General features: G+C 34.9%; 1 protein-coding gene across 18 annotated transcripts in view; it reads right to left on the bottom strand.

The window, feature by feature from the left end:
* The window catches only part of LOC106884018 (uncharacterized), a 1,573,201-nt gene that overhangs the window by 62,677 nt on the left and 1,485,524 nt on the right, over positions 1–25,000 (bottom strand). For 3 of the 18 annotated variants that reach the window (XM_089350884.1, XM_089350858.1, XM_089350897.1), the window contains one exon: positions 1,405–1,495. The exons of the other annotated variants lie outside the window; for them this stretch is intronic. The gene's annotated coding sequence lies outside the window, so the exon portion shown is untranslated. The remainder of the gene's footprint in view (positions 1–1,404; positions 1,496–25,000) is intronic. 18 annotated transcript variants of the gene reach the window in all.

Genomic DNA, 25,000 nt, shown 5'->3' with positions numbered 1-25,000 from the left:
TTGTGTTGTAATCTGGATCAAGAGCCGTTTTGTCAAATAATTAATGACATTTGAAACATAAGTATTATAGATATTGTTTATTAATTTCTTATTATCGCTGTGATTATTTTAGTTTCTAGGTAGCAGGTGTCTTTCTTTTCATTATTGTCATGTATGATAGCTTTGTATATCACATCTGGTTAGGTATAAGGTTATATGGTACAATAAGTTAACGATAATGGTGTTATATCAAACCATAACAAATGTAAAATATCAAATGATTCATTAGAAACGATGTTTGTATTTTCTCGATTACACGCGAATTACAAATGAAATTAATGTATTTAGTTCTAAAAGGAATTTATTGAAGGAAAACTAGTAACAACGTATGTTTTATTTTTCTATTTTTCACTTGTTCTAGACATTGGACTGCTAGGGCACCGCCTCGAAGAGTTTTAGTCGGAAAAATGGCACTTATACTTCTTTGGTTACATCTGGCACCCTTTTATCGGTCCCTTGTGATGAACTGCTAATGTTACAGGGGTCTATATGCATAATATGAAAGCACATGCATAAATATGGCTAAGATACGTAAACACATACAGCCATATGTATCCAAATTCATGAAATATATTTCTGCATATATGTGTGTCAGTGTGAGAGTATGTGTGTGTGTATGTGCGCATGTGTGTGTGAGTGTGCTTGTGCGCGCGCATGTGTAATGTGCGTGTGAGCACGAAACTATATGCAAGAATGCATTGACATGATATTAATAGAGAAAGAACTTTTAAATAGCTCGAATGAATTCATAAATACGCATAGATTCCTTGAATAAATGTTTATGTAATAGGCAATTTGTGTCTGATTTGTACTAAAAAAAACCTTGAGGATGTTGCTTTCAATTTCACTTCCTTAAAGGACTTATAAAACCCAAAACATTCTGAGATAAATTAATTTTAACACGGCATTCTATCGAAGTAATAATGCTTATTAATTATATTTAGGAGCGAAATGAGGTAACATATTGTTAAAACATTAAACTAAATGTTTCACAGTATTCAACTTTCAATGACTTTAATAAAATTATCTATTCGCTAAAGTCACAGAAGTACAACTCCCGTTAACCTATTTTTATCGTATATTCACCAACATGTTGCTCATCATTTCTTTGAACACTCTACTTCCTCCCATTCTGAAGATTGTTAGAAATACTTGAAGATTTGGAAGATTATTTGTCCTATTAATTCTGTATCAGTGTAATATAATGCTCTTAGTACAGTATTATTTATGGTAATATTTTTGCATGGAAGAAACTCAGTTTTTCTTTTAATACTGTTGTATATCTTGCAATATTTTACCAAGAGCACAGTTCTGTGTATCTGTTGTGAGATAAACCTCCTATAATAGTATTTGAAATATATTTACTGTTGCTTAGTTGCATTTGGTGTTATCTGCAACGATACACCTTTTTCTGTTGTTTGTTTGATTTGTTACACGTCTTCCTTTTACACACCAACTGCAATAATACAAGAAGAAAAATGATGCTAAACTCAAGAATTGATTTTCGAATCTCATGTCCAACGTCAAGTCAAGTACATATATACATATATATATATATATATATATATATATATATATATATATATATATATATATATATATATATATATATATATATATATATATATATATATATATATATATATATATATATATATATATATATATATATATATATATATATATGTATATCTGCATGTGTGTGTATATAAGATTTATTCAGATCTAAACATCATGATGTACGTTATATGAACAGTATTGTTATATATCGCAGTGAACGCATATGCTCTCCTGCACACAGAAGAAATAAGTGTCAGATGTCAAGTCATGATGTGTTAATGCCAAGATGTGATTGTAAAGAGAAAGGTAAAAAAAACGCGAACAACATAACAAAAAGTTCAATCGATACATGCATATACACATATATATATATATATATATATATATATATATATATATATATATATATATATATATATATATATATATATATATATATATATACATATAAATATATATTTGTCTGTGTATGTGTGTACATATGTATAGTTGTATAGCTATGTATTTATATGTATATAGTAATATTATTCTAAAAGTGATTACAAGTTTTTTTGTATAGATGCTATCCATCACATAAACTAATCTTTGGTCAGGTTTGACGGACACATAAGCTTGCCGAATGTATTACTTTTACATTTCTTTGATTTATAGGTTACAGTGTCATACTACCTGCCATTAGCTTAGGGTTTCTTTTCAAACATACGATTGAGTTTATTTTATTTCTTACGCACTAAAGATTATATCTGTTTTGTATTGGAACAAAGTGATTAATTCAAGACATATTTTCCATAAGATACGTACATATGTCTGAGTATGAAATTGAAAGTAAACAATAAAGTTGTTAAGTGTACAGTTGGATATACTTTAAAACATAGAATGCTATGAATTCTTTACTATGTGTGTATTTTTATGAATACGTGTGCGTGCTTGACTGTGGATCATAGATTCTCACACCCACGAATATGTGTATAAGTATCTGTATTTGCTTGTGTGCTTATATATATATATATATATATATATATATATATATATATATATATATATATATATATATATATATATATATATATATATATACAAGCATACATACACACACATACATACATGCAAGAATATGCAAGTAGAAAGCTCAAAGATGGTAGTAATATTACTCATCAAAACAGTGTATCATGGGCTTACAACCGAATTATACCTCCCGCTCTGAAGGACATGCGTTTGCAATCCAGGAACAGGAAACATCAACTAAATACCTGATGGACAAGAGGGACAAAGATGCAGGAAAATCAGTAACACATGACAGCCGATACAGACTTTGTGGAGTTAACACAGAAAATATCACCTATATCATAAGCAGTTGTCCAGAAATATCATCACTGTATTGTCTACCGATGACACGATGTCGTGGCCAGGACATTGTATAACAAAATCCGTCGGGCGGATAACTCTGAGAACATAGAGATAAGACCTACAATATGGTGGAAGCCATAGCCACTCATAATCCAAAGGAGTGCTCGTGGAACGTCCCAGTGAGAACCTCAACAAAATGTAAGGATAATAAACCTGACATAATAATTTGGGATAGAGAAGAGAAACTGTGTACCGTTGGGGAAATCAGCTGTCCAGCGGATGTTTACATGAAGCTAAGGATCAGCGAAAAAGAAAATACCTACGCTGAACTATTGATAAATTTGCAGTTACTCTATCCCGATTACAAGAACAGGTTTTTTACCAGTAATTATTAGGGCACTGGGATATGTAATAAACTGCTTAAATAACAATCTTGAGAATTAGGCTTCTCAAATCCAAAAAAGGAAAACGAATACTCCAGAACCAATCCACCACTGGAAAAGTAAGAATCTGTAAAACACACCATCATCTTATCATATAAGTATATACGAGGATGTCTACATATGCAACTATATGCATGAGAATACATACGTAAAGCAAAACATATCAATCTGTACATATATACACACATACACACACATACAAACATAGCTTGTTGTTGAAACTCCAATGAATGAACCTTCGATCTAGGTTAGAAACCGACTCTTTCTCAATTGGTAAGAAATCTTGAAATAAGACTGAATAATGACATTCATACATTGATACATACATACATACATAAATGATGCACAAAAGAGATACAGATACAGGTAAAGCCGTGAAGTGTGACAGCTGATGCAGACTTTGTGGAGTTCACTCTAAAGATATCACCTACATCATAAGCCGTTGTCTGAAAATGTTATCACAGTATTATCTACCGGCAAGACATGACGTTGTAGCTAGGACACTCTATAATGAAATCCGTCAGAAGGATAATCCCGATGACAAACAATAAAAACTGACAATATTGTAGAAGCCATAGCCACCAATAATAAAAAGGAATACTGGTGCAATGTCCCAGTGAAGACCTCAATAAAATGTAAGTACGACAGACCTGATATAATAATTTGGGATAGAGAAGAGAAACGTGGCACAGTTGTGGAAATTAGATGCCCGGCGGATGTTAACATAAAGCTGAAGATCAACTATTGAGAAATTTGCAGATACTCTATCCAGATTACAAGTTCAGGTTTATACTTGTAATTATCGGGGCCTTGGGTTTTATAGCACACTGCTTAAATACCAATCTTGAGAAGTGAAACTGTAAAAATGTTTAAATCTTACCAGAACTTTAACATTTAAATATATATGAATATGTCTAGATATGCAACTTTATGCATGAGAATACATACATAAAACAAACATACATACATATATACAAACAAAAATACGCTGTTGTTGATGTTGAAATCCCAATGAAAGAGCCTTGGATCTAGGTTAGAAACCGGTTCTTTCCTTATTGACAAGAAATCTTGAAATAAACTGAATAATGACATACACACATGTAAACGTGCATCAGGTTACAGGATTCTATGTTCATATGATCCTTGAAGAATCTTAGCACATTCCATTACTGGAATATTTTCTAGCGCTGAAGTGAAGGTTAGTCTTTGGAAGGTTGCCCAAAGTATGATGTCTTTTCTCCAGGTGAAATCCTCGATGATAGGAAGATCAAGCGTTTTGAACAACTAAATTTATCTAGCAGACTACCATTCACAGTTAGTACGGAGCTTGTAGTAGAGCTTTTTCGTTATGTTTATAGACACAATCTTGTCTTTAAAGAATACTCGCATGCCGTCCTTTTATTCAATCAAAGCAAGGGTGCCCTTTTCGTGACTATCTGTGTGTGTATTATTCATAGCTGCAGGAATTTAGAACGAAAGGTCGTTGGTTTACATTATAGTGGCTGTTGTTGAATGTGGTGGATAGCAGATCATTAGTGCGTAGAAGGTGTAGGTTAGGGGAAACTCGAAGGCAGGGTTTAAAGTGGGGAAAATGCTGCAACTGTGCAATCATTATACGGAGCTACCTCCTTGTTTAGGAGAGTAGGAAAAGATGACACCACAAAATTGTGGGGGATTATTTTAGCATGAAACCAAAAATATCTCGTGCAGTTTGTGCGGTGGTAGAGTTTTCAAGTTTTACAATGCACAGAGTCGTTTTTTACACACCATGATTAAACGAGTTGAAAATGAAAAGAAAATAGTTGTTTTTTATGCTAAATCAAAGCTTTGAGGAATAGTCATGGAAATTGTATGAACAGGAATTATATGAAAGCTTACAGTAAAAGTTAACGCATGTATATTTGCAATGGAATTTGATTTAATGAAATAAATGAAATTGAATAGATGACGTAATGAGGTATAATTATTATTTTAATTATAAATGTAAACTAGGTGAAGGACTTACATCATTGAAATTCTTGTTGACTATAGTATGAGGAGGGACAAGGGAAGCATCATGTATGCCGCCAACGTTAGTGGCATATAATGCTGAGACCCCCTTTGGTCATGACTGACCATGGGATTGCACCTAGAAAGTTACCCTTCCAGGCACAAGTCCGGGGAAGGTCTTTTTTATGGAAGACCAGCAGTCGCCCATGCATACCGGCCTCCTCTCTCCACGCCATCAGTGTTATCCAAGGGAAAAGTAAAGGCTAATGCATCTTGGCACCTGTGACGTCGCAACTCATTTCTACAGCCGAGTGAACTGGGGCAACGTGAAATAAAGTGTCTTGCTCAAGAACACAACACGCAGTCCGGTCCGGGATTCGAGCTCACAACCTCACGATCGTAAGCTCAACGCACTAACCACTGAGCCATGCGCCTTCATCTAATACCGTGGAAATTAAAACGAAGCCGGAGAAATTTCATCGTACATGAACGATTTTAAAACATTTATACATACATAGATATGTGTGTGTGTGTGTGTGTGTGTGTGAGAGAGAGAGAGAAAGAGAGAGAGGGGGAGGAAGATAGAGCCTGCGTACGTGTGCATTACTATTCTAGGATGCCATTAAGAATATATTTGTTTAAAACAATGTCTAATGCATGCCGGTAGTACACCAGTGAATATTTGCTATATTTCGCCTTGTACAGCAGCATTAATCATACGTCAAATTTAATGTAAATTCAATAGTGAGGCAAATCAAATGTAAAGAGACTTCATTTAAATTATCATATCATGGATACTGTTAAGTAAAACTGCCATACTCACGGACATGCACGCTGGCTATATAGATTGCTGAGCAAAAAAATACAACGGATATCTAAGCTAATTATATATTATTGTTTGGTTGAAAAGGTCAATAGTGAGACGCAACTTACGTCGTGCAGAGGATGTCAAACCAATTTCATATTGTAACTATTGTATCTATTGTAATGTTAATTTGTTGGTCATTTAGCAAATGCTAAACAGGAAGGACATTGCATTCCATATAATAACGCACTTTTCTGCATATAATTTCGCGTTCCACTCACAAATACACACACACACACATACACACACATATACTAGCAGAGATAACCGATGTAGTTCGAGATTAAAATGGTATAGTTTTTTATTGTTGTAGTTGTTTCGGCCATGTAACAGGTAATATGCTAGAGCATCAGCTTTAGTCGAAGAAATTGACCCCATGATTTATTCATTGTAATCCTAGAACTTATTCTATCGGAGTATTTTGCGAAACGGCTAAGTTAAGGGGCCGTAAACACAGCGACATCGGTTGTCAAGCGATGGGTGGAGGTTCAAACACAGACACACACACATGCATGTATATATATATATATATATATATATACATACTAGCAGAGATAACCGGCATTGCTCGGGATAAAAATGGAATAGTTTTTTTTTATTGTTATACTTGTATCGTTCATGTGACAGCACATATGCTAGAGTACCCACTTCAGTCGAAGAAATCGACCCGATGATTTATTCCTTGGCAGCCTATTACTTATTTTAAGTTACTGGGACGTAAACATACAAATAAGAATACAAACCTGGCGCGTTATAAATCATATGCCGTACAATCCATGTCGTATGCTTGTGAAACATTAACTTGTTGTGAAAGGCATTATAAATTTCTTGAAGAATTCCACCAAAAATTGCAATCATTGCACTTTAAACATTAAATGGAATTATTTTACTCCTAACAGAGATGTCCATGCATCTGTAAAGCATCACCCCAAATAAAGCTATGATTTTGAGGAGTCAAATGAGATGGTGTGGCCTTATTGTTTGAATGGTGGCTGAACGCCTGCCGAAACAATTGTTTTATGGTGCGCTTGAAGAGGGGGAAACGCTATCGGCGTATACATAAAAAAAGGTTTAAAGACGGCATGAGAACTACTATGAAGTCAGTTGGAGTGGATCTACGACAGAAGAAAGACAAGACTACAAGAGAACGATAGCGACATTATTTGCAACCATAAAAAGGTTGATCGATGGAAATTGAACCAAGAAACGAAAAATGTCAATGAAATTCTGAAATACATCAGAACAAACAACATCACAGAAACAAATAATTTGATCAAGGGAGCAAGTATTTTTGTAGCAGAAAATGTAGTTGCTGATGTCAAGAAAAAGAAACATGGTGGGAGTGACAAAAGAAAAGATCCATGGTGAAAAAGAAGAATCCAGCCAGGGATAGACATGCTCTCGAAGGAAATACCTGTGTTAGACCGTAAAAAGAAAGGGGACATTAAAAGCGAAAAAAAATACCTCTGCTTTCGCTAAAGCGGAGATAATAATAATAATAATAATAATAATACTAATAATAATAATAATAATAATAATAATAATAATAATGATAAAAGAAGAAGAAGAAGAAGAAGAAGAAGAAGAAGAAGAAGAAGAAGAAGAAGAAGAAGAAGAAGAAGAAGAAGAAGAAGAAGAAGAAGAAGAAGAAGAAGAAGAAGAAGAAGAAGAAGAAGAAGACCGGGCAGTTTATCATGTGAGATCGATAAAACACTGCTCCGAATTCTATCCAAAATGATCGGGAATAAACACAACAAATGGAACCTAAAAGAAATGACAAACTGTTGGACTATATCCAAGTAATACTTATTAAAATTTATTTCTATTTTCCAAATGAAATAAAGTATTTTAACTGTATATCATCTCCATCACTCGCGCAATAGTTGTCAGAGATCATGAAGAAGAAAAATGCTTTCTAATTGATGTATCAATACAAGTAGATGACAACGTTTCCCTAAAAGAAATGGAAAAACTTTCAAAATACAAAAACCTGGAAATAGAGGTAACTCGAATGTGGAATCTAATAACAGAAACAATTCCTATCATAGTAGGCGCCTTAGGTGTAATAAAAAAATATTCATACAAATACATAAAAAATCACCAAGACTTACAAATATACATAACATACAGGAAATTGCACTACTGGGTACTGCACACATCCTACGCAAAACACTTTCAATGCAGTAACCATAAGAGCATCACAGCACGTACCCAAGGCACACTGAGCTGCGCTCGGTAGTGAAGTGAAAGCACTCTATAAAAATAACACTACTGAATAATAATAATAATACTAATAATAATAATAATAATAATAATAATAATAATAATGGTTTCTAATTTCGGTACATAGCCAGAAATTTTAAGAAGAGTGTTAATCGATACAATCGAACCCAATACTTGACGGGTAATTATTTTATTACAACAGGCACTATACCCACTTGTTTATTAAGAATACTGAAATTGTTAATGGACTGTCTTAAATTTGTGACTATATAACAACGAAAGAAAAGAAAGAGATGATTTTCTTGAAAGTACATACAATGAAAATCGTAATAAGAGCATGCTTTGCATTAAAAATTCCTCCATAGTTTAATACGGGTCCTAGTTTACGCTGTCTGTCCAATAAACAATTAACAAACATGACTTATCAATCTGGAACAATATGTTTTCCATTCTAAATGGTATTAGCTTTTCCTGAATTACATTTCCATTTGTATGGGGTGGGGGTGAGTTTCGTGTGAGAGTACAATAGTCCATCCATGTCACAAATCACGCTAATGGTTAAACAATACGTAGTGAACAAGCAACGGACGAATTTAATGAAGTAAAATCGTTTCTGGGGATTAACATGATTTGAGAAACAATATGAATGGGAGATGGAATTCGATTCCGTTTCTGATAATAGTTTTATTAGAACATCGTTGATACGATTTGGCAACTACATTTCTCTGTTAGCGGAAACTTTATTAATGGCCCTTTTCAATGTTTCTTTTGAATTGCCAAAGCATAAAGAGATTCTATTCAATTCTTGACTAAAACAAAAGGGTGTGGCTGAAAGCAATGCTTCTTGTGTGAACAACTTTAGCACAAACTAATCAAATACAGATCTGAATCAAGGACTTTTATTTACTTATGAAAAACAGATGAGATTTGGGAAATATTTCTAACAATTTCAACTCATTCTCGAAATAATGTGACTGCGTTTCTTTTATTTTCATCTTTGGTTAATAACTCTTCTACAGGTTAGCTTATTTGATACAATAATACATTAAACCCACTCAATACCAAATGTTTTAAACAGCAAGATTGTTAACATGTAACAAAATACACACAACCAAGTTAATTTAATTATATGAACTCAGTTTTCTCTGCATTAAAATACATGCTTAGATATTTCTTAAATTAAAATATCAAAAACTAATTTTACCGCTATCTCTTTCTTTAGTTCCATGCTTCTCAACAAGTGTTAATGAAATATGTCTCCCTTTAAAATAACTGCACTGTGAGTATTCAGAATATATATACGATGGGGGTTGCTGAAAAGTGCCTGGCTATAAGGGTATCACGAACGCCCACCCTTCTAAGTGCTTTTACAGGGCTTAGAAAATCTGAAGGAACACTGGAAACTGATCGTCTTGGATTTTCTTACGCTCAAAAACATAAAGAAAGATACATCGTCACAAGAGTTCAGATAACGAAGACGCCAACTCTGTGCGGCCTTCTAGTTACACTTTTCTCAGCGGCAAATGCTGAGTAATGGACAGGAACAGTAATGAACTTTAGCACTTGTTTCATAGTCTTTCCTCGACTCTCGGTGGAAGATACGCAACACTGCATAAAGCTGTTAATAACAAATTAGATATAGTTTGCTGTGTGCGGCACTGTGTAACGACTAGGGATTCTTCCGGTTTCGAGGGTTTGCCATGTGACTTGAACGTGTATCTGTTAAGCTTATCCTGTGTCGCTAACTACAACTGGCAACAGAACGACAAAATCTTCATTTTTGTGGACCAGGGTGGCAGCAGACGCTGCTGAAAAGAGATACGATCACAGAGAGCTTTACTCATAATTTTCGAGCGATAATTTTGCTGAAAACAATGTCAAAATTTTGAACGCAAATCTATGAAGATGGTGTTTCACGATGATACTACGACTACAAAGTACATGAGATTCATTATAGAGATTAGATTTTAAAAATGCCTCAAGTCCAACTGAATTTTGTTTAGTTTGAATTAATCAAAAGCTTCCGACATTATCAACCATCACTCAACGACCTCGAATTATACCCGTCAAGAATATTCTCATTTTTGTCTTTTCTGAATGAGCTGTGTCTGCATCCAGTGGAGTAGATACTAGAGTTGCTGATTTTTAAATGTAATGATAATAATTATATTAAATTTTACACAAGGCCTACATTGTGCTGGAGGGCAGTCGATTACGTTGATACTGCACTTGACTGGTACTATACTTTATTCCTCTCTGAAAGATGAAAGGTGGTTTGAACTTTAAACGTAAAAAGCCGGAAGAAATACTGCAAGTTATTATTTCTTTAACCGATAACTCTAAGGATTTTGCCAGTTCGAGACTGAAGCTACCACGTCGACGAGCCAATAATGGGAAAAAATTATTTGCTCATAAAGACAATAAATTACTAAAACAATTCTCTCAGCCATGAATCAGAAGATCAATAACAACACCAATATAAGTTGTACACAAATCCATCAAGTTGTTTCCAACTAATGCTTGAAATTATTTACCTATCAACTTCGATGAAACTACAGGTGATTTATTTCTGGTGAATAAAACTATATAGTAGATGTTAGAAAACAACCTGCTGACACAAATACTTTTTCTTCTACACATCTACTGTATTTTTTACAATGTTTGTTTACGTAGGTGTATTATTTCGTTCTTGATTCACGATATAATTCCAGAAGAAATAAGATTATACATATGTCAATAATAAATTTTCTAACTGCATCATTTTTTTCATTTTTTTCCTCTCCCGCAGAAATAAGAAAAATGTATTGAGGCAACAAAGTAAATTATATTAATATGCGCACAAAACTTCGAATGGAGTTGGTGATTTGTTATTCTTAATCTGAAAAATATTAGTTTTCTAGAAAATTAGTACAATTTTGTAACTTTCTTCAAAAAATAAATCATGATAATATGTCTGAAATGTTTTGATAAAGATACAGAAAGAGGAAATGTATGTATATAATTCATTTCGTGAAATATAGAATAATAGCCATTAAGTTAACACCATAACCTTTTGTATGTGATTGTAAACTAAACTAGAATGTGGCGGAATATCAATGCCGAAGCAAATCTCTTATCCGAAATGCTTGGAACATAAACTGTTACGAAATTAGAATATTTAAATTTCGGAATGGTGGTAAATTTGTAATTATTAAATGAGTCAACTTCGCAATTGGAGCGATGTGTAAATACATAGCCATTCCGATGTTATCCCATATAATTACTGATAAACTCTTATTCAGATTCTATAAAGGTAGTGCTATATAAATTTGTTTCAAGTTCACTTTCGCATTTGTCACAGTGTTACTATGAAATGTTTCGCTTTTCACCAAAATAAATCCGGATGATTCACCTTTACAACACTATCGCCTCGTATATAATAAAATAACATATCTTTCCGGATACACTGTAAAGACTTTTGTGAAGAAATAACATGTTTCTATTTATAAGATCGAAAGCGGTGGGCTGGCAGAACCGTTAGCACGCCGGGTAAAATGCTTAACGACATTTCGTCCGCTTTTACATTCTGTGTTCAAATTCCACCGACGACACCTCTGCCTTTCATCCTTTCGGGGTCGATGATATAAGTACCACTTTAGCACTGGAGACCATGTAATCGACTTACTCCATCCTTCGAACTTGCTCACCTTGTACCAACATTTGAAACTAATATTTATGAGATAGGATCGACAGCACGCCGGACAAAATGCTTCGTGGAACTTCTCCTGCTTCTGAGTTCAAATTAACTTCCAGGTCGACTTTACCTTTCATTCTTAAAGAGGTGAGCTAACAGAATTCTTACCACACCAGACAAGATGCTTGGCAACATTTTTCCCGATTTTATGTTAGGAGTTCGAAAGCAGCCAGAGTCGACTTTAACCGGCTAACCCTCCCCCGAAATTATTGACATTGATCCAAAATTTAAAAGCAATATTTATAAAGATCAAAATAAAAATATGTTAGAACAAATTTTTAATAAATCGAAAGTAATAAAGAAAATAAATCCATTTTCCGCTGTTTAATATTGACTTGCAAAAATTAAGATAGCTTCGTCGAACAATCTGCTAACTGTTTGCGTCAATTTAGCACACGTGATGATCAACCACTGCTACGATAATACGTATAATTTACAACAACTGAAGGGTCATTACATAGTGAAATAACAAATTTATAAGAAACATTTTAAGAGTGAAAACGTTACGTAATACTATCAGACTGTCGAAATGATTCCGAAGCATTTACAAGAAAGAGTTACAGATGTATTTAAATTCACATAAAAGACATGTATCCCTCTATTTGAAGATTTTTTTAATGCAGCTGATTAGATAAAGATAATTGCTTCAAATATATTTCGAAGTAAAATACCGAGAATTTTTGGAAATTTTTTCATTCTTATTCTTTCACGTAAAAATACTTTCGGAATTTGGAGATTTTCAATTTTGATATTTTGGATAAGAGAATTTGAGCTTTAATATCTGCATGGATTGGATAGTGACAGCATAATGCATACAGTAATAACTTAGGTAAATTATTAATATAACATTAGCTACAGATAAGTTGAAATGCAAAATATTAAAATCCAAGATTTAAAGGTATGTGTCCCAAAAGAAAATAAAGCATAGAATACGTTTCGAAGAGTTTCTATTCAATAAGAGTTGCAAAAGATAAAATATTGATATGTAATCCACCACTAGAACATTATTATCAACAGATCGATGTAGGAACGAATACCAGTATTTAAAAAGCAAATAAACTAAAACAGCTGGAAAAGTCACAGACCAAAGCACAGCGAACAAACACGTTTTACCATGATTACATTAAAACATTAATGTCTTACTAATTCAGGGATTATTGGTGGAAATCTAATGTTATGCACCACATAGAAATCAATTGAAGATTAAATAACAAATTAACAAATTTTAAACATTTGTCTCTTCAACTGTGGTGCATTAGTAATATTTGAAACTCTGGAAACTAAGATGAGAAGAAATATAGGCAAATGTTGAAACTCCGGCGTTCTTTTTACACATATTATTTAGTCTCGTATTTACTGTACAGCGAAAGATGTTAATTTAGTGTGTATCAAAATTCAAAGTAGATAATTGATAAATATTGTGAAAATGCTTCAAAAACATACAATGACAATCCGCCAGGCAAAAAAAAAAGGGGGGGGGGAAGAACCTATGAGAGAGATAATAACAATGAAGTATACATTAATGGCCACATACAAAAAGTGTAGTTAGATGTGATTAACAGTAACTCACTACAAAATTTGAAATAATATATTCACCATAGAACATTATGACCCAGAATAAAAGCAAAATTAACAAAAATCCTAAAGCATATAAGAATGAGACAGCAACAAGTTTCATCTGTTTTGGGCAGTTGTCCTAATGATCAGAGCACAGTGCTTTGAACGAATCAAGAACAAAATATTATATGTATATTGTTGTGAGTATGATTATATTTATATACGTATACATATATAGATATACATACGTAAGTATATATAGAAACATTAATATATGTACATATATATACACGCTCAAATAGTTGCATGCGGTACATGTGAGTGTCTGTGTGTGTGTGTGTATGTTTGAGTGTGTATTTGTGTGAGTGTGTGTGTACGGTATATAATTATCTCAGAGACTTCTCCCCTATGTAATCAGCTTAAAATCAATCCCTCTAATATGATACTTTTACAACACTTCAACAAACGAACTCAAATAACAGTTAGATCTGTGCCTAACAGCTGCAGACACATGACAAGAAAGTGCAATATCTAATCAACACGGTTTGCATTAAGCTATTCAGATAAAACTAACTTCATAATTCATACGATGACAAGGATGCAGGTAATATGAAGTGGAAGAAAGGATATGTGCCGAACAGGAATATCAAATGGATATACTACATATGAGAAAAGGGTGGAAACAAATATAACAAAAAAGAAAAAAAAAAACCTATGAGCTGAACTGACAAATGCATCAGGTTTAGGAAAAGTTATATAGTAAGGAAGGGAGACTGAAAGCCAGTGAGTGAAGGAGTGAGTGTGTGATTGAAAGATAAATCACAAGATTACTAAGAGTAAAGAACAAATAAACCAATAACATAGAGGAATACACCTTGGTAAAACCTGAATATTAATCAAGAAAACATCAATTTTGTGAACCTCAAAGGAAGGCAATACAATACTTGGATATGTGCTAGGATATGTATGCATGCAAATTTCTATGTATATATGTGTGCGTGTGAACCTACATACACACACATATACCGATATATGTAAATAGATAGATAGATAGATAGATAGATAGATAGATAGATAGACAAGCAGACAAATAGACAGACACAGACAGGTAGGTAAAACCAAAGACACAGATACGTAGGTAAAAAGATAGATAGATAGATAGATAGATAGATAGATAGATAGATAGATAGATAGATAGATAGATAGATAGATAGATACACAAGCAGACAAATAGACAGACACAGACAGGTAGGTAAAACCAAAGACACAGATACGTAGGTAAAAAGATAGATAGATAGATAGATAGATAGATAGATAGATAGATAGATAGATAGATAGATAGATAGATAGAAATATAGATAGATAGATAGATAGATAGATAGATAGATAGATAGATAGATAGATAGATAGATAGATAGATTGTTATATATATCTATGTCTGACACTTTGTGCGTATATGTGTGTACGTTTAAGATCGTGTATTTCATAACTGCATCCAATCAGCAAATTTGGTGATGTAGAATTAACTAAGAGAAAGACGACAGCATCAATCTAAACAAAGTGATCTTGAGTCGCGATAACACTGACAGAAAGGTAATTTTGATCTACAAATTAATTATGAAAGTGCCACTATATAGATGCATAACGGTGATTTTAGGGTACGAATACCTATAAAAAAAATTCTATTTCGATGGAGGTTAATTACATGCTATATGTATGTATGTACACACGCTCACACACCTACATACATACACACATGGATATATATATATATATATATATATATATATATATATATATATACAGAGAAAAAGAAACAGATCTGTAAATTCTACCTAAATGCTACCTGCTGGCACGGGGAAAAGGGGCGAAACTGCAAATTTTCCCACCCCAAACACCACTAGCTAAACAAGGTAGATAACCACTTAAAACAAAATAAGTGAGAGCGCAGAAAAGGGAGACCAGAAAGCTTAACCCTACATACACATAATCCACCGAATACCAACAGGACTCACAAAGAGAGAAGTCCGTATATTCCTTCTGCTCCCCAAAAAAGGCTATATGCAGAGGCTGTACGAACTGCAGTAGCTGAGCAGCAAGCTTTTTTAAGCATGGCCCAGAAAATGGTACATCAGTTAACGTGGATGCAGAGGGTACAGAGTCAACACCACATGAACCATTATCCAAGACCACCACAGATGATGGATCAGGGATGGCCACCGCTAACACCAGGAACACCTGCACAGATATCACACCCATATTCCTACTGAATATCCGGGGCCTATTACGAACAGGCGGCAAAGACAAGTTTCTATACTTGAAAGACCTAGTTACATGCAATCAAGCAAAATGCATGGTGCTTACTGAAACGCATCTAACACCTAATATAGCAGATGCGGAGATAAACATACCAGAGTATGCCGTACTTCGAACAGACAGGAGGGATAGAAGTCATGGGGGAGTTGCAATGTACATCCGAGAAGATATCACACCCCTACTACTCCTATCACACTCAAACTCTATCTGTGATACTTTAATAGTACACATAAAACAGATTGATGTAGTTGTATGCTCAACATACCGTCCACCAAATACCGCAAAGCAGGAGGGTAAATTTGAGGACAGCCTCAGACGCATAGAAGAGGTCTTGACAAATCTGGACCAACACATCAATATACTTTTCCTAGGCGACTTTAACCTCCCAAATGTTAAATGGCCTGAAGGTCACATCCTCTCTGGGATGTCACTGCATGAACAAAGCCAGGCAAAGTCTTTGTTAGAACTATCCCTCATGCTGTTCATGGAACAAGTGATACTCCAACCAACCAGAGGAAGCAATATTTTGGATCTCTGCTTCACAAACAATGTGAGCCTAATCCATAATGTGAAAATAACGCCCACATCTCTCTCAGATCATAACATTATAGAATTAACTATGTAGGGTGGTCCTAGGCAACCCACTGACACCCACCCCACCAGGAGGACTCAAGCAACATCCAACCTGAATTTCCACAGGGTGGACCGGAAGTCAATTCGCAGAGAGGTTCGAAATCAAAACTGGCATGACAGCCTTTCTATACAAGACAATGACCTCAAACTAAGTCATTTTATGTCAACTATACAAGACATATGCACCAAATACGTACCATATAGGAAGACCAGCAAACATGCCAATAGAATTCCTAGAAACAGGAAAATCCTTATGAGACACATAACAAAGGTCTCAAACAAGTTAAATAGAGAACTGGGGGATAGGAAAAGGGCTAAATTAAAACTAACACTGTTAGAAACAGAAAACAAGATTAAACTCTCCCATGAAAAGGAGAGAGCAGAGAAGGAGAAGAGAGCAGTAGAAAGCATAAAAACAAACCCCAAGGCTTTCTATAGATTTGCAAAAGAGACTGCTACGGTGCAGTATAAGATAGGACCCCTGTTCCTGCCTAATGGCTCACTGACTGCGGATCCCACATGGATAAGTGAAGTGCTCAGTGCACAATTCAAGAGTGTCTTCATTTCTCCTCTGAGTCACATGCAGATAAAGAACCCAGCTGCTTTCTTTGACAATAGCACTCAGCAGAAGGGGACTGCATCCATTACCTACATCGACATTGAAGAGGAAGATGTGATAGCTGCCATAACTGAAATGAGCTTAAATTCGGCAACTGGCCCCGATGGTTTCCCGGCTGTCCTCTTAAAGTCGTGTAAACAAGAATTAGCCGGACCACTCCGGATACTCTTCCAGAGTTTCCTTGCAAATGGTAAACTTCACAAAAAGCTGAAAGAAGGCACCATATGTCCTATCCATAAAGGCGGAAGCAGAGCAGAGGCTGGGAACTACAGGCCCATCTCTCTGACTTCACATATTAGCAAAGTCATGGAACGAATTGTCAGAAAGAGATTGATTGCGTTCCTAGAAGAAAATGACTTGCTGAATGAGACCCAGCATGGTTTCCGTCCAGGTAGAAGCTGCCTCACGCAGCTCCTGCAGCATTATGACTGGGTCCTGAAGCAGCTACTTGACCATTCAAATGTTGATGTGATATATCTCGACTTTGCAAAAGCCTTTGACAAAGTTGATCATGGCTTCATATGTCACAAGCTGCGAAACCTTGGCATAACTGGTAAATTACGAGAATGGCTGCATGACTTCCTGAATGGTAGAAGTCAGACAGTTGCAGCCAATGGAGAACTATCTAGGGAAACACAAATATTGAACGGTGTTCCGCAAGAAACTGTCCTGGGGCCACTACTGTTCATAGTGGCCCTTCTAGACATGCCCACGGTCACTCGGAGAGCCGCTGTCACTAGCTACGCTGATGACACAAAACTATCTCAGGCAATAAAGAATCCTGATGATATTGTAAGCCTACAGAATGACCTAAATGCAATATATGAGAGGGCAGAGCAAGACAATATGCAGTTCAATGCGGAAAAAGTTCAAGTACTGCGCTGCAAGGCCACAAGTGCCTCCCAACTTGCATACACAGGACCTGGAGGTACTGCAATCCCAGAATCACAAGCCGTGAGAGACCTGGGCATCAACACGTGTAGTGATGCATCATTTCACATGCACATTGTCAAATTGACAGCAAAGTGCAGACAGCTGGCGGGGTGGATACTGAGGACATTCCGTACAAGGGATCAAAAAGTCATGTTGACTCTATGGAAGACATTTGTCCTGAGCCGCCTAGAGTATTGCTCTCAGTTATGGTCACCGCACAGTGTCAAACGGACAGCAGAACTCGAGGCAATTCAGAGGCACTATACAAAAAAGATCGCCACAGTCAAGCAGATGAACTACAGGGAGCGACTGCAGGCACTAGGTCTCTACTCCCTGGAACGCTGGCGGGAGAGATATGTAATAATATACATATGGAAAATACTGGAAGGACTGGTGCCGAACGTTGGCATCAAGTACTACAGGAATGCCCGCACGGGTCGCCACTGCATGGTGCCAAAGGTGCCGTCCACTGCATCTCACATAAGAACAAGATACTGCAGCAGCCTCGGTTTCAGAGGACCTCAGCTCTTCAATGCCCTGCCAAAACATTTGAGAGACCTGCAAGACACGGATGTGGAGGACTTCAAGACAAAACACGACGCTTTCCTCTCCACGATACCAGACGAACTAATGGCTCGAAATGAGACACAGTTTAGTGCAGCGATGTCAAATTCTCTTATACACCAGATGTGCCATCAAAACTCTTGATTGGACTATATCAGATGCAGGAGAAGAGCCATGCAAGGAACGTGAAGAGAGCAAAACATAAAGACAGAAAATCACGGTGGTGCTCCAGCATGACCACAGCCACTTGGCTGAAACCCATAAATAAATAAATAAATATATATATATATATATATATATATATATATATATATATCGATATATACAATTATATATATTTATATTCATATATATTATATATTATATATATATATATATATATATATATATATATATATATATATATATATATATATATATATATATATATATATATATATATATATATATATTTATATATATATATATATATATATATATATATATATATTTACATATATACATATATATATATAAATATTTATATATATATATATATATATACATATTCATATACACACACATATATATATACCCATATATACACACATGCACATTTATGTATAAGTGTGTGCATGTATGTGAAATTGTGTTTCCGTGTGTATGAGTGTGTATGTGTATCTGTGTGTGTGTCTGTATGTGTGTGTGCGTGTTTCTGTGTGTGAAGAAAGCGGGAGAATCAGATGACTAGGCAGACAGTGAGAGAGAGACAGAATTAAGGTGTTATTTGAATTTAAGAAGTTGCATTATTGTTACGGTAATGGAAATTATGTGTGTATAGATAGCAAGCACGTAGAAACACGTTATTAAGTGTCCGTAATTTATGGGTGTGCGATTCTGTATTCAGAAATATACTTTGAGAAAGTGCTTATATATATATATATATATATATATATATATATATATATATATATATATATATATATATATAAGTTTATGTAGAGTATGAAGCTCACTTCCTAACCACATGGTTCTAGTTTCAGACTTACTGTGTCGCACCTTGAGCAAACGTCTTCTAATATAGCCTCGGGCCAATTTACCCTTCTCAGTGGATTTGCTACATGTAAACTAAAATTAAACTCGGCGTGTGTGTGTGTGTGTGGGTGCGTGTGTGTGTGTGTGTGTGAGTGTGCACTCGCGTGTTTGTGTTTGTCTCCCACCACCGCTTGTTAACCGGCGTTGCTGTATTTACGTCCCTGTTATTCAGCAGAAGGAAGACTGCTACCGTATGTGCCAGACTTTAAAATAATTATTGACGTCGAGTTTATCGACTAAACCCTTGGTAGTGGTTCCCCAGCATATCTGCAGTATAATGACTGAAACAAGTAAAATATAAAATAATAATATATATATATATACTTACATTGACACACACATACACACACACACACACACACACACACATAGACACTCATATGCATGCAAGTGTGTATGTGTATTTATCTATCTGTGTATGCATTAAACATATAAATATATACTATACTACGAAATATGCAATAGATATATAAATATATATATATATATATATATATATAGAAGTACATATGCGTGCGTGCACGCGTGCGTGTGTGTGTGTAAATGTATGTATTAAGGAAGGGCAAAGAAATAGGAATGACGTAACTAACTTCAACAGCTTAGAGCTGTTTTGCTATAAGAAGTAAAACACTCACAACTCAGTGCTTGTGTAACAGCTGATAGCTTCTTCGGAACCATGTAAATGAAATGCAAGTCAATTTCGGAAAGCATTAAGTACATAAATTGATTAAATTGAGAATGGTATATATAAATAATGTAATATGGTTTGAGAGTCAGAAGTCCCTCCCAGAAATATGCAAATGTAGGTAAGTGTATATATTGACATGCACATATAAAAATACACGTAATTATTAATACGCATACAGGAATATATATACAAATATACGTTTATTCGGGGCGAGTAGTATCATAGATTTTATTACTGTACCATATCTCAATAATCTTCCTCTTAGCATAGGCTCCCTTCTCTTTTCTTAAATAGAAGCTATATTATCTCCATATCAACATATAGCAATCACATTAAATGTACAAAATAATTTCTTGAGAATAAAATAGTTTTAGCTATGTGTTTAGTGAATCTGTCTCAATAAGACATTTTATCTGGGGTTTCATGGTCTTACATATTTCTTGTTATCTAACTTATATATTTTTGTACTCATATGTAAGTCACTGAATTAGTATTTACGCTATCCGCAGCTGTCCCGTTCCAATCACTACAATGATCTGCCCGCAACCACCTACATTTTTTTTTTTTTTTATCAAATCTTCTTTTAATTCAGCTGTGTCCGTAACACGCGATTTAATGGGTATCGTTCTCACGCCTTCTTCCCTCCTGCCTCTCCTGAAGCCATCACTTTGCCCCGGCCCCGTTATCACACCTGTCCATTATACTAACACGTTCTGTCTCAGAGAGGCATATCAATGTACCTTCCATAAATTTTATTCTTTCACCTGCACGTGTAGCGAGTCATCTTATAATTAAAACGTTCATTCTGTGAGGTCTTGCACAAGAGCCAAAACGGTTGCCGTTTAGCTGATCAATTCACGGAGCATTTTCATGACATCCGGCTCGGAAACAAGACCTCTCTCTCTCGTCATTTATAATATATTTATAGTATTATTAACCCAAATACTTTCTGTTATTTGTCTATTAGCTTCCGGGGTTTTGACTGAAGGTTTAACTTAATATCCGCACACTTTGGTCGCTCTGACAGGGATAACATATTCTACTTACTACAGAGTTACACAGTTTCATTCTTTGAAGCTTTACAGTAGATTAGATCAACATTTGTTCACTAAAAGTCTGACATGTAGCCGTTTTCTTTTATCTTAACTGTGAGGAATGCTGAATTCATGAAACAATTGTATTAATGTTTCTCATGCAATATATTTGGTGTCATACAAATGCACGCTTCCTTTATATTACATAAGATTGATCCATATAAAGGATGATGTCATGTGGGTTGCAAAGTACGATATGATGATGGGAAATTGGGAGAAGAAAACAAAAAAGGATATCAGACAAGTAGATTATTAAACGTGTTTCAGTTTGATGTTAGGCCAAATAGTAAAGCTCTTGAAGTTTTTCAGTTAGAACGTTGTGGGGATGGCATAAAGGGGTTTCTTTCCTTTTGTGCAAGATGTTTTCTAGTAAAGTGAGTATATTCAAGTTTTAGTCATCTTCCTTATAATAAATCTATCCATTCTACTTTACGTATTGTTTTGCTTTAAATTACCATTCTCTTATGTTTTTAAATATCAACACACAATTCTAAATATATTCATTTTTGTATGCGTATGCATGTGTGTCTGTGATTATATGCGTGCATGAACAGATACACACACACACACACACACACACACACACACACACATACACACACACACACACATATATATATATATATAAACACACGCACACGTACACACATACATATGTACATATACTTATACATAGTATATAGCAAGTGGGTGAGAGCGAGACGGGAAGGTGTAAATATACATACATACATATATATATATATATATATATATATATATATATATATATATATATATATATATATATATATATATATATATACACATACATATATATGTATATGAATGCTGCGTATATTATCTATATATGAAGGCGACATATGTATTTGCTTGTTCGTGTGTTTGAGATAGAGAGAGAGAGAGAGAGAGAGAGAGAGAGAGAGAGAGAGAGAGAGAGAGAGACTTTCTTGCGTGTATGTGAAGATTGGAAAAGAGCGGCAATAATAAGGAAGCTCTACAGAGAGACATGGTATGAAATTGTTTTATGCATGTGTGATTTTGTGTTGCCAACAGAATCGATACATTTCTAAAAATAACCAATTCTGATAAGAAATCTTGCAAAGAATGTTGTTTATCTGATCGAATAAAAACGGATGGAAATCCGACCACCTCCATTGGGTTTAGGGAGGAATTCAGGCAAGCATATATGTTTTGCATATGCCTTATTTCTTGTACCGTTCTTCCGCTTTATCATTATCCCCATCTACTTCATCTTCTATCCTCCACAACGGCTCCTACCACTAACCACTTCCTCCCCCTCCTCCTCCTCCTCCTCCTCCTCCTCCTCCTCCCTCTTCTTCTTTTTCTTCTTCTTTTTCTTCTTCTTCTTCTTCTTCTTCTTTTTTTGTCGTAGTCATCGTCGTCATCGTCCTAACGGCTAGAATCTTGAAGTGAATCTTTCATTTATATCTTATAGTAAAGGGTAATCTGTGGTTTTGAGCAGGTTTCCTTAAATTAAAATCTGTTGTCTTCTAATTTAAAGTGTCCCCTATAGTAGTAATTTTGCAGATCTAAATAGTTATTAGTAATTCTTACTATATATGTATGAAATTTTAATGTTATTGCACATCTCACTCTTTTAATCTACACATTTCCTCCTGAGATTTTCATTTCATATTGGAATTCTTATTTTGCACTTCTAGTAACACATGCGCTTCTCTCCGGTTAAAGTATTTTTTATCGTTTCTTTCATTGCTGTTTTTTTTTTTTTTTCTATACGAGCTGCTCCGAGTTGGATTCAGAGACCTTAAATGACAGGAGGTTGAACGTTTGACTATTGGTGTTATTTATGATCAACAATGTATGGAATGAATTCTGCTAAATTTGCAATATTTCAATCTTGTAAAATCTACTAAGATAATCCGGTATTTTCAAATTGACACTTTTCATCTTTTATTTTTCTTCTTTTGTTTTTGTTTTTTTTTTTGTTTAATGAACGAAGTACCCATGATAAGAATTTTTGTCGTTCTGATGGCTTTGGGATTTCATGGCATTTCACATGATGCTTAAGGTGCATAAGATTTAGCATTGTCCCTAAGGCTCCAATGCACTTGTGGAAATAACTAGATAAGTGCAACGGTGAGGGCAATGAGAAAAGGGAAGGTTAATTTTGGGACCTCCTATTTCCTATGACTCATCTCTTCGCAGCTTTTTTCATTGACCGAGCAATAATCACGAGTCAAGAGATTAAGTGTTTGGCATGGACATTGTTGCCAGGATCCCAATCTACCAGTTGAACATTGCTGTCGATAGGGAGGGAAAGCAACTCTAGTTTTCTGTAAAGCAAGGGCTGATGTCAGGAATGAAGATTGCTTAAGACTGAAGTTAAACGTCGAGCGGTCTCTTCTGGAAAACATTTAGTCAGATCGGGGTCTATAGAGAATTTCCAAAAGTCTTTGGCAATGTAGCGCTACAGGGGGTAGAATTAGTTTTTTTAGGCCAGTTCTCAAGTATATAAGCGCCAACAGAAGAACCTGTTAGCGAAGTGTGCAGAGGATTTCCTTTTAATTGATGTAAACATTCTAGGTGTGGGTCTTGTATTTCGTCATTTATATTTTCCTCCGTGACTTGTGCCTTTGTGGCCAATGAAATCAATCATTACTGCTGTTCCTGTTTGTCTTTAGTTTCCTAAATATATTCTCACAACAGAATCCCACTTACAGAACACTGTATTTGCTATTTTGAAAATTACCAAAATCTTGTCTCTTATAGAATTGGTTGTATGGATGGAGATGATAATTGATGACCGAAACCAATTTGTATATTCAATTAACTCTAATTTATTTGCTTACTATGATTGCTGATTCTGTCACAGTTACGTCTCATAAAATAATAATAAATCCTCAAGATGTAATTTCGTTACATAAGCAATATGTATTAGTGAAACGTACGTAAGAGTGTATAAATTAGTATCTTACAATTGATCTCTCACGTCATGTTGTATTTACTACATGTGACGTATCAAACGCTTAAAACCTGATTCATAATGTGATAGAAATTCAACACGAACTGTTGTACCCTTGAAGTTTTGAAGACTATTCTTTTGTCGCGCAATGCAAAGTTAATGTGCGTGCGTATGTGTATGTTTGAACGTATGCATTTCGTGTATATATGTGTGTGTTTGCGCGTGTATGTATATATACATTTATATGTATGTGTATATGTATGTATTTGCATTTCATTTATGAATGTATGTATGTATGCATAAAGAAAGACAGACAGACAGACAGACAGAAAGAGCTATGTACACTCACCCATCAACTCACTTTAACCTGATTTAAGAT

This window comes from Octopus bimaculoides, chromosome 1 (assembly GCF_046866305.1).
Source record: "Octopus bimaculoides isolate indiv1 chromosome 1, ASM4686630v1, whole genome shotgun sequence".
Classification (NCBI taxonomy): Eukaryota; Metazoa; Mollusca; class Cephalopoda; order Octopoda; family Octopodidae; genus Octopus; species Octopus bimaculoides.
The sequence above is the reverse complement of the archived record's forward strand: the minus strand, read 5'-3'. Positions and strand labels throughout refer to the sequence as shown.